This window comes from Sus scrofa, chromosome 8, assembly GCF_000003025.6.
Source record: "Sus scrofa isolate TJ Tabasco breed Duroc chromosome 8, Sscrofa11.1, whole genome shotgun sequence".
NCBI lineage: Eukaryota > Metazoa > Chordata > Mammalia > Artiodactyla > Suidae > Sus > Sus scrofa.
The window spans coordinates 31,105,712-31,121,924 of record NC_010450.4 but is presented as its reverse complement, the minus strand read 5'-3'; the positions used below and the strand labels follow the sequence as shown (position 1 = coordinate 31,121,924).

The 16,213-nt window shown below is 39.9% G+C and overlaps 1 long non-coding RNA gene across 11 annotated transcripts in view; it reads left to right on the top strand.

The window, feature by feature from the left end:
• Positions 1–16,213, top strand: part of PDS5A — a 145,966-nt gene that overhangs the window by 12,407 nt on the left and 117,346 nt on the right. The window lies entirely within an intron of this gene.

Sequence of the window (16,213 nt, the reverse complement as noted above, 5' to 3'; positions counted from 1 at the left end):
TTATTTAGAAAATGTGTCTATTCAAGTCCTTTGCCCATTTTTTAATCATGTTATTTGTTTTGTTGTTCAGTTGCAGGAATGTTTGTATTCAGTATTAGGGATTACTTTGTTCATTCTTTTCATTTAATTTTACATGGTTCAAGAATCAGAACTGTAGAAAAACTTAACAGGTCTCTCGGAAGTCTTACTCCTATCCTTACCCCTTCCATTTCATTTCCATGCACCTACCCGCTGTAGATTACCATTTTCATTAGTTCCTGGTTTATCCTTTATGTTTTATCACCCTTCGCAAAAGATAGACTATTATATGTACTCTATTGTACTTTGCTTTTTTCACCCAATATAGATTGAAAATCACACCATATATGGAAATCCTTTTTTATTCTTTTTCATAGTGTTAGAGTATTCTAGGTGGGCCATAGTTTATTCAACTAGTCTCTCATTATTGATTTACGATTATTTGTAATATTTTGCTATTACAAGTAATGCTAAAGTGAATAACCTTGTTCACACGTTGTGTATTCGTGGAACAGTATCTTTAGGGTGTATTTCTAGGAGTGGGATTGTTGAGCCAAAGGGTAATAAGTTGGAGTGATTTTGTTAGAGTTGGTCAGATTCTCCTCCAAAAATGCTATCTGGTCTGGGTATGAGAATAAGAAGATTACACCTATTGGTCAGAAGATAAAAATGACTGGCATTTATACATGATAGAAAAGCTAACATATTTTTAGTTGCTGAGGACAACAATCAGAGAAGTTTCTAGACAATGGTTGCAATAGAGAGCTTACCACAAATGTAACGAAGAAATTTACTAAATTTCTTTCCCTTGTTATTGGCATTTGGTGTTTTACATTAATGCAGATTTTCCCATCTGATGTGCTACTACCTAGTCACAGGTATGCCTAAAATATAAAGCGTCTCTGGGAGGTCCCCTGTGGCTCAGCAGTAAGGAACCGACTAGTTTCTATGAGGATTCAAGTTCAATCCCTAGCCCTGCTCAGTAGGTTAAAGATCTGGCATTGCCGAGAGCTGTAGTGTAGGTCGAAGACATGGCTCAGATCTGGTGTTGCTATGGCTGTGGTGTAGGCTGGCAGCTGTGGCTCTGATTCGACCCCTAGCCTGGAAACTTCCATGTGCTGTGGTTGTGGCCCTAAAAAAAATAATAATAAATAAAGCCTCTCGGACTTTGGAGATTACAAATATGGCATCATTTTTTTAATAATATGTGATTTTGTTTGCTTTTGGCACGTGGAAGTTCCTGGACCAGGAATTGAACCTTCAACAGAGCAGTAGCTAGAGCTATAGTGGTCACAACACCAGATCCTTAACTCACTGCGCCACCAGGGAACTATGTGTTATTTTAGAAGTTTGAGGACCGCCTCAATATATGTGTTGTTTTTCCTGGTATAAAATTATCGTTAAGATGAAACACTTACAATTTCCTACCAAAGTAGGGGCACCATGATTGGTGCTGATAAAGACATCCCTTAAATAGCATGAGTCAATTAGGGGAAACTGAATTTTCACTAGGAGTAACACTGGAATGGATTTCTGTTTATATGATGGGTATTTGAGATTATCCTATAATTTATAAATTAAATGCCAGTTACGTGCTAGGATTGTATTCGTTTCTTTGGATAAAGATATACTAATGATTTTGGTGTTCAAGGAATGTTTCATGGGAGTTTGCATCGTGGCTCAGTGGTTAACGAACCTGACTAGAGGACATGGGTTCAATCTCTGGTCTCTCAGTGGGTTAAGGATCCAGTGTAGCCATGAGCTGTGGTATATGTCAAAGACGTGGTTCGGATTCCAAGGTGCTGTGGCTGTGTCGTAGGCTGGCAGCTGTAGCTCCAATTCCACCTCATATGGGAACCTCATATGCCAAGGGTACAGCCCTAAAAAGACAGGGAAAAAAAAAAGTTTCATGGAGAAGGTGATAGACTGGGATTTAAATAGGTGGTAAAACATGAGAAACAGATGAAGAGCAGGGACAAAGACAGAGGCAGAAATATGCTTCATGTGTTTGAAGAAAATGAGTAGAATATTCTGTTTTGCTATAGCTAAAGCATCCGAAAAGACAGTAGATGGGAGGGGGGGGAAAGAGGAAAGTACCAGTGAAATTGGTAAAATATTTAAATGCCGGAGAAAGGAATTTGAATTAAAAGGAAAACCCTCAGAGCCAAAGAGTGATGTGTCTTAAGGATTTGCATGATTTCTTTGAGGCCAATTTGTGAAGTCTTTTTTTTTTTCTTTTCCTCATGTCCAGATGAAATAGCTTCTTTGATTGAACAGTAATCCATTTCTAATAGATACTGTCTTGAATAAATGTGTTGTTTGCTGAGTTTAGTCACATGATAATAGGTGTGAAGGCTGTGGATGAAAAATTTGAGTTAGTATTTTATGTACAAGATTATATGAATTGAATTGTTACCATATACATTCAGTGTGTGTTTTTCCAAAATTTCTTAGAATTCTTATAGTAGGAAATCAAGTAAATATTAGTAGTCATTTGATGCCAGATTAATACTTGAAAATTAAGTTCAGTGGCTATGTATGATCTGTAATTTCAGATGTTTCAAATTTAATTTGTTGAGTTAAATATCCTTCATGTAGCCACTTTAAAATAAGTAGAGGTAAATTTCTCATCTGCAGAAAGAAAATCCTTTAATGAAAGTGTTAAGATTCATCAGGTTCAAGTCAGTATATAAAAGAAAGGTACTTTGTTTCTGGCAGAAGTTTAGAAAGTGGTTTTCTTCTCTAAGCATATTCCTAAATACCTTTGAAGAAAGTGATAAAAATTATCAGGTAGTAATAAAATGGAAATATTTTTAAATCTTTTTGAAGTAGTGTTATGTAATTTGGTCTACTATATTCAGTTCTCATCCTTTAATATTTTATCATTTTTTTGGATTACAATGCACTGCTGCTGTGTCAATTGTTTTTTGTATTTTTCTCTACTTTTTAAATTTATTACTTATTTGTTAATGCTTACTTTTTAATGGACCTATTTTTATAGCAGTTTTAGTTCATAGCAAAATTAAGTGGACAGTGAAGTTCCCAGCAACTTCCTGCCTCCCCTCCACCCACACCTTTCCCCTGTCACATCCAGCACCAGAGTAATGTTTGCTACAGTCAATGAATTAACATCAACAGCAGCAGCAGCATCCATATTTTTTTTCCTTGCTTTTTAGGGCCGCACCCTCGGCATATGGGAGTTTCAAGGCTAGGGATGAAATTGGACTATAGCTGCTGGCCTACGCCATAGCTGTAGCAACTCCGGATCCGAGCGCGTCTGCAACCTACACCACAGCTCACGCAAGACTGGACCCTTAACCCACTGAGCAAGGCCAGGGATCGAACCCCCCCCCCATCCGTCCTCATGGATACCAGTGGGGTTTGTTAACTGCTGAGCCACGACGGGAACTCCCATATTCTTTTTAAAATAAGATTTAAGCTATACTTAAATTTTATAAACAATATAGCTTGAGTATATCCATGTCATTAAGTAATCATTTAAAATGTGATTTAAAAAAAATAATTTTGGGAGTTCCCGTCGTGGTGCAGTAGAAACAAATCCAACTAGGAACCATGAGGTTTCGAGTTCGATCCCAGGCCTCTCTCAGTGGTGGGTTAAGGGTCCGGCATTGTCTCAAGCTGTGGTGTAGGTCGTAGACGTGCCTCGGATCCCGCGTTGCTGTGGCTCTGGCGTAGGCTGTGGCTACAGCTCCGATTAGACCCCTAGCCTGGGAACTTCCACATGCCACAGGTGCAGCCCTAAAAAGGACAAAAGACAGAAAAATAAAATAAAAAATAAAAATAATTTTGTAGAGCAGTTTTGTTACAGTTTCTCCTTGTCCCCCAAAAGAAAAAATTCAAATGAGAGACATGGAGCAATTTCAGGCAGCAGGAATTTTATTAAGCAAAGCAAACTAAAGTACACTTCCTAAGAGAAGAGAGCAGGCTGTATGTCTGGAAACCAGAAACAGCCCCACAATAAAGGGAGGGCTGGTTGTTCCTCCCTATGTCCTGTGTCATTAGATTGACAAGTGATTGACAGCTTTAGAAAACTATAAAAACTTTTAGAAAAGTTTTTTTGCCTTTTCTAGGGCCACTCTCGCGGCATATGGAGGTTCCCAGGCTAGGGGTCGAATCGGAGCTGTAACCACCGGCCAGAGCCAGAGCCACAGCAATGCGGGATCCGAGCAGAGTCTGCAACCTACACCACAGCTCACAGCAATGCCGGATCCTTAACCCACTGAGCAAGGCCAGGGATCGAACCCGCAACCTCATGGTTCCTAGTCGGATTCCTTAACCACTGCGCCACGACGGGAATTCCTAGAAAAGTTTATACAACTTTTCTTCTGAGTGCAGGCGTTTACCCATAAACACCAAAGTGGGGGTGGAGGGTGGTGGTGTTGTGGGCAAAAGCCGCAATACTAATTTATTATAAATGTGGCATAATAAACCTTGGTCATTTTTAGGTCTTAGTGCGTAAGTGCTGGCAGTTTGGAAAGCCCAGCTGTGTTGTTTGACCTTCTACTTGGGCCTGATAAGGCTGGAAACTGAGTGCCCCAACCACTGCAGTGAGGATCTCTGGGCATGTTGTGGTCAGAGTCAAGATGAGCAAGGGAAAGAGAAAGATGACTCTGTCCAGGATGGATGGGACCTGCTCATGCCTGACTAGCTACCTAACAGTTTTAGTTGGATAACGCACTTAGTGGAAGGTACAGAGGTTTCCAGTATGTCCCCTTCCCTCATACATGTATAGCCTCCCCCATTATCGACATCATTCATCAGAATGGTACCTTTTTTTTTTTTTTGGTCTTTTTGCCTTTTTTAGGGCTGCTCCTGCGGCATATGGAGGTTCCCAGGCTAGGGGTCGAATCGGAGCCGTAGCCGCCAGCCTATACCAGAGCCACAGCAACGTGGGATCCGAGCCCAGTCTGCAACCCTACACCACAGCTCACAGCAATGCCGGATCCTTAACCCACTGAGCAAGGCCAGGGATTGAACCCACAACCTCATGGTTCCTAGTTAGATTCCTTAACCACTGAGCCACGACAGGAACTCCAAAATGGTATCTTTCTTACCAACAGTGAACCTATATTGACATATCATAATGACCCAAAGTCCATAGTTTAACTTAGGGTTTACTCTTGGTGTTGAGCATTCTGTGGACTTGGGCAGTGTATAATGACGCACAGTCATCATTATAATAACCTATTTTCACTGCCTTAAAAATCCTCTCTGCTTTGCCTCCTCTCTCCCTATATATATGTTTTAGCATGGAAAATCCCAAGTTTTTGTTATTTATGTACATGTGGTTTTGAAGTTCCCTGGTGGCCTGACAGTTAAGGATCCAGCACTGTCACTGCTGTTTGCTTGGGTCACTGCTGTGGCAGAGGTCATTGCTTTGACACAGGTTTGATCCTTGGCCTGGGAACTTACATATGCCATGGGTGCAGCCGAATGGAAGCTCCCAGGCTAGGAGTTGAATTAGAGCTGCAGCACATGGAATCCGAGCCACATCTGCACCCCATACCACGGCTCACAGCAATGATGGATCCTCAACCAACTGAGCAAGACCAGGAATCGAATCCAAGTCCTCATCATACTAGTCGGGTTCATAACTCACTGAACCACAATGGGAACTCCTGCAGCTGGATTCTTAACCCACTGCACCATAGCAGGCACTCTGAGGTTCCACTGCTAATTCTAGTTCTCTTGCTGTTTCTACTACATCTGTAGTTATTTCTTCTTGATGTCTTGAACCATTCGAAGTCAACTTTTTCCAGACTCCTGTTGATGTTGCTGTTTTGACTTATTCCCATGAATCACCAATGTTCTTAATAGCGTCCAAAATGATGAATCCTTTCCAAAAGTTTTTCAATTTACTTTCCCAGATCCATCAGAAAAATCACTATCTATTGCAGCTAGAGCCCACAAAATGGTAATGTTAAGTCTTAAATAGTAAGACTTGAAAGTCAAATTACTCTTTGATCCATGGGCTTCAGAATGGATTTTGTGTTAGCAGACATAAAAACAACACTAATTTCATTGCACATCTCCATCAGAGCTCTTTGGGTGACCAGGTAGATTGTCAATGAGCAATAATCCCAGGCTAGGGGTCAAATTAGAGCTACAGCTGCCGGCTTATACCACAGCCACAGCAACTCGGGATCTGAGCCATGTCTTCGAGCTACATACACCACAGCTCATGGCAACGTTGGATCCTTAACCTGACTGAGGCCAGGGATCAGACCTCATCCTCATGGATCCTAGTCAGTTTGTTAACCACTGCGCCATGAAGGGAACTCCCTGAGCAGTGTTTTGAAAGGAATTCCACCCCCCACCCCCCAGCAGTAGGTCTCAACAGCGGCTTAAAATGTTTGGTAAACTATATTGTAAACAGATGTGCTGTCATCTAGGTTTTGTTGTTCCATTCATAGAGCACAAACAGAGTAGATTTAGCATAACTCTTAAGGGCCCTCAGCTTTTTGAAATGGAAAATGAGTATTGGCATCATTTACCTTCATTAGCCCCTAACAAGAGAATCAGCCTGTCCTTTGAAGCTTTGAAGCCAGCCATTGACTTCCTTCTAGTTATGAAAGTTCTAGATAGCATCTTCTTCCAATAGAAGCCTATTCTGTCTATGTTGAAAATCTTTTTAGTGTAGCCACTTTCATTAATTAGCTGTATCTTCTGGATAACTTGTTGCAGCTTCTAAATCAGCGCTTGCTGCTTCACTTTTCACTTGTTATATAGAGTTTCTTTTTCCTCAACATCATGAACCAACCTCTGCTAGCTTCACATTTTTCTTCTGCAACTTCCTCTACTTCTCTTAGCCTTCGTAAAATCGAAGAGAATTAGACCCTTGCTCTGGATAAAGCTTTGGCTTAAGGGAATGTTTTGGCTGGTTTGATCTTCTATTTAGATCACTAAAACTCTCTGTAACAGTAGTAAGGCTGTTTTGCTTTCTTATTATTCGTGTGTTCACTGCAGTACTACTTTTAATTTCCTTCAAGAATTTTCCCCTTCACAACTTGGCCGGCTGGTGCAAGAGGCCTAGCTTTTGGCCCATCCAAGCTTTCTACATGGCTTCCTCACTAAAGCTTAATTATTTTCTAGTTTTTTATTTAAACATTTTAATTTAGATTTTATTTTAATTAACTTTATTTTACTTTTGATTTAAACATTTTTTAAGATTTTTTTTATTTGTACACTTAGAGGCCATTCGTAGGATTATTATTGTTGTGTCTCAGGCTGTAGGGAGGTCCCAGGAAAGGGAGAGGGGTGGGGAATGGGCAGTGGCTAGAATAGTCAGAACACACACTTATTGGTTAGGCTTGCTGTGCTATAGGAGTGCAGTTTGTGGCACTCCAAAACAGTTATAATAGTAACATCAAAGATTGCTGATCACAGGAGTACATGATGTGGCACAGCAGTATCCACGACATCATGCGAGCACTGGGATGCAGGTTTGATCCCAGGCCTGGCACAGTAGGTTAAGGATCCCACTTTGCTGCAGCTTAGGTTACAACTGCATCTCAGATCAGATTCCGGGCCCAGGAACTCCATATGTCTTTGGGCAGCCAAAAAAGAAAAAAGGAGGGGAAAAAAAAAGATTGCTGATCACAGATTATCATAACAATATAATAATAATGAAAAAGTTTGAAATGTTGCTAGAATTATCATAATGTGGCACAGACATGAAGTGAGCAAATGCCTTTGGAAAAATGGCACCAATAAACTTGCTCAACACAGGGTTGCCACAAACCTTCAATTTGTAAAAGGTTTACAGTATCTGTCAAGCTCAATAAAATGAGATATGCCTGTATTGTTGATGTTCTTTATAGAAGTTAGATTTATTGTCCACTTAAATTCCTAATTTTTTTTTTTTTTTTTTTTCCATTTCTTGGGCTACTGCTGCGGCACATGGAGGTTCCCAGGCTAGGGGTTGAATCCAAGCTACAGCTGCCGGTCTATGCCAGAGCCACAGCAACACAGGGATCCAAGCCGAGTCAGCGACCTACACCACAGCTCACGGCAACACTGGATCCTTAGCCCACTGAGCAATGGCAGGGATTGAACCTGTCACCTCTTGGTTCCTAGTGGGTCCTAACCACTGAGCACGACGGGAACTCCGTAAAATGTTGCTAGAATTTGACTTTTCTTGTTTGGCCCAGGAGCTCTAAGTGCCAGATTTACTCATTTTAAGTGACTGCAGAAGATTTTAAATCTCGAAGATAATCAGCATGTTATAACCTAGATTAGCAGGTCTCAGATTTTTAGAATTCTGAACTATCACCAGGTTTTTTTGGTAAACAATCAGCTGTTTGATAATTTCCCCTTCAATTTTCTGCAGGTTTTTTTTTCTCTTTTTCACTGCCTCCCACCCACTTTTTTATTATGCAGACGTTCCCAGGTCAGGGATCCAATCCAGGCCTCTGCAGTGACAACACTGGATCCTTAACCTGCTATGCCACAAGAGAACTCCTTCCCTGCTTTTCCTTTTATTTATTTATTTTTGGGTTGTGTCCACAGCATATGGAAGTTCTCAGGCCAGGGATCAAATCCAAGCCAAAGCTGCGACCTACTTCACAGCTGTGGCAACAATGAATCCTTACTTAACCCACTGTGCCACAGTGGGAACAATGCTCCCCTGCATTTGAAATAAGCCCTTCAGATGATCTTCATGCAAAGAATGTACTGAGAATCCCAGAAATATATTTTACTTTACTTACTGCTAAATTTATTTGGAAGGCATGCAGCTATGTATGTACCATGACCTCTTTTACCTTATTTGGTGGTAGTCTATTTACAGCTGTTTTAATCTACGTTTCTATTAAACAGTTTTATTAGTAGTTAGAAAAAGGTAATTTTAAGGAAAGTGATCTCTAAAGGTAATAGCTTTAGAGCTCATTTGATGGGGTTTATTAGGAAAGCAGGCATTCTGGGTTTCCAAATGCAATCTCATTCCATCCTAGTGTTCCTAATTGGAGCTGACTGCTACAAATGTAGCTCGTTGAAATTTTTTAGAACATTCAGGTTGAATTGGAAGGACATGTAAATTTTACTAATGAGAGGTTTACTTAGTATGATAATCCCTGTTTGCATCAATGTTGCTACAAATGGCATTATTTCATTCATTTTAATGGCTGAATAGTATTCCATTGCGTAATGCACCATATCTGCTTAATCTAGTCATCTGTTGATGGATATTTAGGTTGTTTCCATGTCTCTTGGCTATTGTGAATAGTGCTGCAATGAACATAAGGGTGCATGTATCTTTTTGCCTTTTTTTTTTTTTTTTAGGGCTGTACCTACAGCACATGGAAATTTCCAGGCTAGGGGTCAGTCGGAGCTGTAGCTGCTGGCCTAGGTCACAGCCCCAGCAACATGGGATATGAGCTGCATCTACAACCTATAACCACAACTCATGGCAGTGCCGGATTCTTAACCCACTTAATGAGGCTAGGGATGGAACCCACATCCTCATGGATCTTAGTTGGGTTTGCTACTGCTGAGCCACGACGGGAACTCCTGTATGTATCTTTTTTGAATTGTAGTTTTGTCCAGATTATGCCCAGGACTGGGATTGCTGGATCATTAGTTTAGTTCTATATTTAGTTTTCAGGGGAATCTCCATAGAAGTTGTACCAGTTTACTTCCCACCAACAGTGTAGGAGGGTTCTCTTTTCTCCACACCCTCTCCAGCATTTGTTGTTTGTAGATTTATTATTGATTATGGCCCTTCTAACCAGTGTGAGGTAGTACCTCACTGTAGTTTTGATTTGCATTTCTCTGATAATTAGCGATGTTGAGTACTTTTTCATGGGTTTTTTACCCATCCATATGTCTTTGGAGAAATGTCTATTTAGGTCTTCTGCTGGTTTTTCCATTGGGTTGGTTGCTTTTTTGTTGTTGAGTTGTTTGTATATTTGCATATTTTGGAAATTCAGCCTTGTTGCTTGCATTCTTTGCAACAATTTGTCTTTTTTTTTTTTTTTAATGTAGTTTCCTCGCTGCCCAAAAGCTTGTAAGTTTGATTAGGTAGGTCCCATTGGGTTATTTTTATTTTCCTTTCTGTTGCCTTGGGAGACTGACCATCTTATAAAACATTTATAGTATTTATGTCAGAGAATGTTTTTTCTGTGTTCTGTTTTGAGTTTATTCTTGTGCATGATGTGAGGGTGTGTTCTAGTTTCATTGATTTACATGCAGCTCTCCAGTTGTCCCAGCATTACTTGCTGAAGAGACTGTCTTTTCCCCATTTTATAGTCTTGCCTCCTTTGTCAAAGATTAATTGACCATAGGTGTCTGGGCTTGTTTCTGGGCTCTCTTTTCTGTTGTTCTGTATATCTTTTTTTTTTTTTTTCTTTTTAATGATTTTTTTTCCCATTATAGCTGGTTTATAGTGTTCTGTCATTTTTCTGCAGTACACCAAGGTGATCCAGTGACATACACATATATACATTCTTTTTTCTAACATTATCATGCTCTATCATAAGTGACTAGATATAGTTCCCAGTGCTATACAGCAGGATCTCATTGCTTATCCATTCCAAAGGCAAAAATTTGCATCTCTTAACCCCCAATTCCTAGTCCATCCTGCTCCCTCCCCTTCCTCTTGGCAACCACAGGTCTGTTCTCCATGTACACGATTTTCTTTTCTGTGGAAAGGTTCATTTGTGCCAAATATTAGATTCCAGATATAAGTGATATCATATGGTATTTGTCTTTTTCTTTCTGACTTACTTGACTTAGTATGACTGTCTCTAGTTCTATCCATGTTGCTGCAATTGGCATTATTTTGTTCTTCTTTATGGCTGAGTAGTATTCCAGTGTGTGTGTGTGTGTGTGTGTGTGTGTGTACACACCACGTCTTCTTAATCCATTCATCTATCGATGGACATTTAGGTTGTTTCCATGTCTTGGCTATTGTGAATAGTGCTGCAGTGGACATACTGGTGCATGTGTCTTTTTCAAGGAAAGTTTTGTCTGGATATATGCCCAAGAGTAGGATTGCTGGGTCATATGGTAATTCTGTATATTGTTTTCTAAGGTACCTCCATACTGTTTTCCATAGTGGTTGTACCAGTTTACATTCCACCAACAGTGTAGCAAGGTTCCCTTTTCTCCACACCCTCTCCAGCATTTGTTATTTATGGACTTATTAATGATGTCCATTCTGACTGGTGTGAGGTGGTACCTCATGGTAGTTTTGGTTTGCATTTCTCTAACAATCAGTGATGTTGAGCATTTTTTCATGTGCTTGTTGGCCATCTGTACATCTTCTTGGAGAAATGTCTACTCAGGTCTTTTGGCAATTTTTCACTTGGGTTGTTGGCTTTTTTGCTGTTGAGTTGTATAAGTTGTTTGTATATTTTAGGAATTAAGCCCTTGTCAGTTGCATTGTTTGAAACTATTTTCTCCCATGCTGTAAGTTGTCTTTTTGGTTTTTTATGGTTTTCTTTGCTGTGCAAAAGCTTGTCAGTTTGATTAGGTCCCATTGGTTTATCTCTGCTTTTGTTTCTGATGTTTTGGGAGACTGACCTGAGAAAATATTTGTAAGGTTGATGTCAGAGAATGTTTTGCCTATGTTCTCTTCCAGGAGTTTGATGGTGTCTTGTCTTATATTTAAGTCTTCCAGCCATTTTGAGTTTATTTTGGTTCATGGTGTGAGGGTGTGAGTATGGTGTGAGGTATTGAGTATTATATTTGCTGTGGGTTTGTCATAAATGGCTTTTATTATTTTAAGCTATGTTCCCTCTTTACCCACTTAGGTAAGTGTTTTTATTATGAATGGATGTTGGATTTTGTCAAATGCTTTTTCTGCATCTCTTGAGATGATCATGTGATTTTTTTACTTTGCTTTTGTTAATGTGGTGTATGACATTGATTGATTCGCATATGTTGAACCATCCTTATGAACTTGGGGTGAATCCTGCTTGGTCATGGTGTATGGCTTTTATTATGTGTGGTTGGATTTGGTTGGCTAAAATTTTGTTGAGAATTTTTTTTTTGTTTTTTTTGTCTTTTTGCCTTTTCTAGGGCTGCTCCTGCGGCATATGGAGGTTCCCAAGCTGGACATCTCATCGGAGCTGTAGCCACTAGCCTATGCCAGAGCCACAGCAACTCAGGATCCAAGCCACGTCTGCAACCTACACCACCGCTCACGGCAACATCGGATCCTTAGCCCACTGAGCAAGGCCAGGAATCAAACCCGAAACCTCATGGTTCCTAGTCAGATTCGTTAACCACTGCGCCACGATGGGAACTCCCGAGAATTTTTGCATCTTATATTCATTAAAGGTATAGGCCTATAATTTTCTTTTTTGGTAGTATATTTGGTTTTAGTATTAAAGTGATGGTGGCTAATTTACAGTTTGTTGTGTGTGTGAGAGAGAATAAAATTTATATGTAGTGAAATACATATATCCTAATTTTGCTTTTTGATGAGTTTTATCATATGGTCACTTCTTTTTTTTAAATGGTCGCACCTGCAACATATGGAAAGTTCCCCAGGCCAGGATATGAATCTGAGCCACAGTGGTAACCTACAATGCATCTGTGCAATGCTGGGAACCTTTTACCCACTGGGCTAGGCTGGGAATTGAATCTATCCCTCTGCGGTGACCAAGCAAAGGGATTCTTAACCCACTGCACCACAATGGGAACTCCACCAAACTCTAATTATGGTATAGAATATTACTATCTCCCCAGAAAAATTCCCTCATGTGTCCCTGTAGTTAACCCCTATTCCTATACCACTCCCATAGAGGTATCCATGCCTATAATTTTTTAAGCCTTGATTAGTTTTGCTTTTTCTAAAACTTCATATAAATAGAATCATACCAGTATACGTGTACTCTTGTGCAAGGACTCCTTCACAATCCATAATGCTTTTGAGATTCATCCATGTAATTTTATGTATCATTAGTTTGTAACGAACTGACTTGCATCCGTGAGGATGCAGGTTCATCACTGGCCTCGCTCAGTGGGTTAAGGATCTGGTGTTGCTGTGGCTGTGGTGTAGGCTGGCGGCGACAACTCTGATTGGACCCCTAGACTGGGAATTTCTGTATGCCACAATTGCGGCTCTAAAAAGACAAGAAAAAAAAGTTGATATCTATGATATTTTATTATCCATTTAATAACTGTAAGAGCTGTAGTGATATTCTCTTGTTATATTCCTAATATTGGTTTTTTGGGGGGGGGTTGGCTTTATTTTTATTTATTTGGATTTTTGTTTGTTTGGCCACACCGGTGGCATTTGGAAATTCCCAGGCCAGGGGTTGAACCTGAGCTACAGATGTGTCGGACAGTTAAGGATCCTCAACCTACCAAACCACCAGGGAACTCCTTGGTTCTCTTTTTTTTTTTCAATCGAACTGAATTGTGTAACAAAAGATTTGTTAAATCTGTTATTCTTTTCAAAAATATCACTTTTGGCTTTGCTAATTTCTTCTGTTGCTTATTTTTTTTCTGTTTCATTGACTTCTGTTTTCATTTCTTTCCTTCAATGTAGTTTGGATTTTTCTAATAAGTTTCCTCAACCTTGGCACTCTTGACATTTTATACCAGATAAGTCTTTGTTTTGTGGTGGGCCATCTTGACCACTGTAGTAGGTTCATCAGCATCCTATGAATGTACCCAGTAGATGACAATTGTAATCCCTTGCCACATGTCTCCTGGGGATCAAAATCACCCTGGTGTGAGAACTGCTGTTCTGAAATAAGCTTTTTAAACCTAGGCATTTCTTTCAAAACCCTGTCTTAATGGCATCTCACTAATTTTGATATCTTTTCATTGCCATTTAGTTAGAAATGTCTTCTCATTTTGTGCTTTTTCTTTGACCTATGAGTTCTTTAGAAATGTGTGATTTAATCCTAAATATTTGAAGTATTTGTAAATGCCTGATTATTAATTATTTCTAGTTTAATTCTGATGTAATCAGAAAACATACATTGTAAGATTCTAATCTTTTGAAATCCATTAAGATTTGTTTGTGTTTTTTTGCCCAGTATGTAGCCTATCCTGGCATACAATGTGTACCTGAAAAGAATGTGTTTTGCTGTTGCTGGATGTAGTGTTATCTGGGGTCAGTTAGACTAGGAGATTGAGACTGCTATTCATCATCAAGTCTAAACAGATTTTTTAAACTTTTGGTCTAGTTCTGTTGCTGAGAAAAAGTGATAAAGCCTTAAAATGTGATTGTGGAATTGTCTATTTCTCCCTTTAAATCTGTCAATTGTTCTTTCATTTATTTTGAAATTTTGTTGTTAGGCACATATGCATTTCTGATTGTTAGACATTTCCCCACGGTTGAGCCTTTTAGCGTTATAAAATGTTCCTGGTGTCTAAACTGCACCTTTTGGGAGTTCCTGTCGTGGCTTAGTGGAAACAAATCCAACTAGCATCCATGAGGATGCGGGCTCAATCCCTGGCCTCGCTCAGTGGGTTAAGGATCCAACCTTGCTGTGAGCTGTGATGTAGGTTGCAGACGTGGCATGGATCCCATGTTGCTGTGGTTGTGGTATAGGCTGGCACCTGTAGCTCTAATTGGACCCCTAGCCTGGGAACTTCTGTATGCCGCAGGTATAGCCCTAAAAAGCAAAAAACAAAAAACCCCAAAACCTATTTAAAATAAAAAATCAATAAATTGCACCTTTTATGGTTTTTGTCTGCATTATGTTTTTCCACCTTGTTTTTCAACTTATGTGTCTTTATATTGGGTCATGCTTTAAAATTTTTTTTAAACATTTTAGGAGTTCCTGTCGTGGCGCAGTGGTTAACAAATCCGACTAGAAACCATGAGGTCGCTGCTTTGATCCCTGCCTTGCTCAGTGGGTTAAGGATTCGGCATGCCGTGAGCTGTGGTGTAGGTCTCAGATGGGGCTTGGATCCCGAGTTGCTGTGGCTGTGGCGTAGGTCAGAGGCTTCAGCTCCGATTGGACCCCTAGCCTGGGAACTTCCATGTGCTGCAGGAGCAGCCCTAGAAAAGGCAAAAAGACAAAATAAACAAACAAAAAAAACCCAAAAACCATTTTGAACATTTAATTTAACAATCTTTGCCTTTAAATTGGAATGTATAATTCATATATAATATTATCAATGTGGTTGATATGTGTTATATGTCTACTATTTTAATATATGTTATATGTGTACTATGTTGATACATATTTCCTTTTTTCTAATCTGTTTATTGTTCCCCTTCTTTCCTGCTGGGTTTTTTAAGAATTCCATTTTAATTATTATTTTACTTTATAGATATATCTTTTTACTCTGTATGTGTGTGTCTGGCTAGCTTTGTCTGATTGTACAGGGATTGCAATACATATCCTTAACTGTCACTGTCTTAGACTTTCATTTTTGTGTATTGTTGTGAGAAAAGTCCATCAGTATAGGTCCATTTACATCCTCCACCCTTTATGTTGTACATACATTATAAACCCCACAATAGAAGTTCCTGTTGTGGCTCAGCGAATTAAGAACCTGACTGGTATCCATAAGGATGAGGGTTCAACCCCTGACCTCGATAAGTGGGTTAAAGGAGCCGACGTTTTCACGAACAATGGTGTAGGTCACAGACAGGTTTAGATCTGGCGTTGCTGTGGCGTAGACTAGCAACTGTAGCTCCAATTCAACCCCTAGCCCATGAACTTCCACATACCACAGGTGCAGCCCTAAAAAAAAGGAAATAAAAACAAAACACACACACTAAACAGTTATATGTCGGAGTTCCTATCATGGCTCAGTGGTTAATGAATCCGATGGCATCCATGAGGATGCGGGTTCAATCCCTGGTCTTGCTCAGTGGGTTAAGGATCCGGAGTTGCTGTGAGCTGTGGTGTAGGTTGCAGATGCGGCTCAGATCTGGTGTTGCTGTGGTTGTGGTGTAGACCTGCAGCTATAGCTCCAATTTGACCCCTAGCCTGGGAACCTTCATGTGCCGAGGGCACAGCCCTAAAAAGAGAAAAGGAAAAAAAACAAAACAAAAACAGTTGTATGTCTTTTTAAGTAAATTACAGGGCAACTAGTCTTTTTTTGTTTTTTGACCATATGTGCAGCATGTGGAAGTTCCTGGGCCAGGGATTGAACCCAAGCCACACTGCAGTGGTAACACCAAGTCCTTAACTATTAGGGCACTCGGGAACTCAGGAACTCCAGAAGTAGTCTTTTATATTTATGCACTTGTTACCATTTC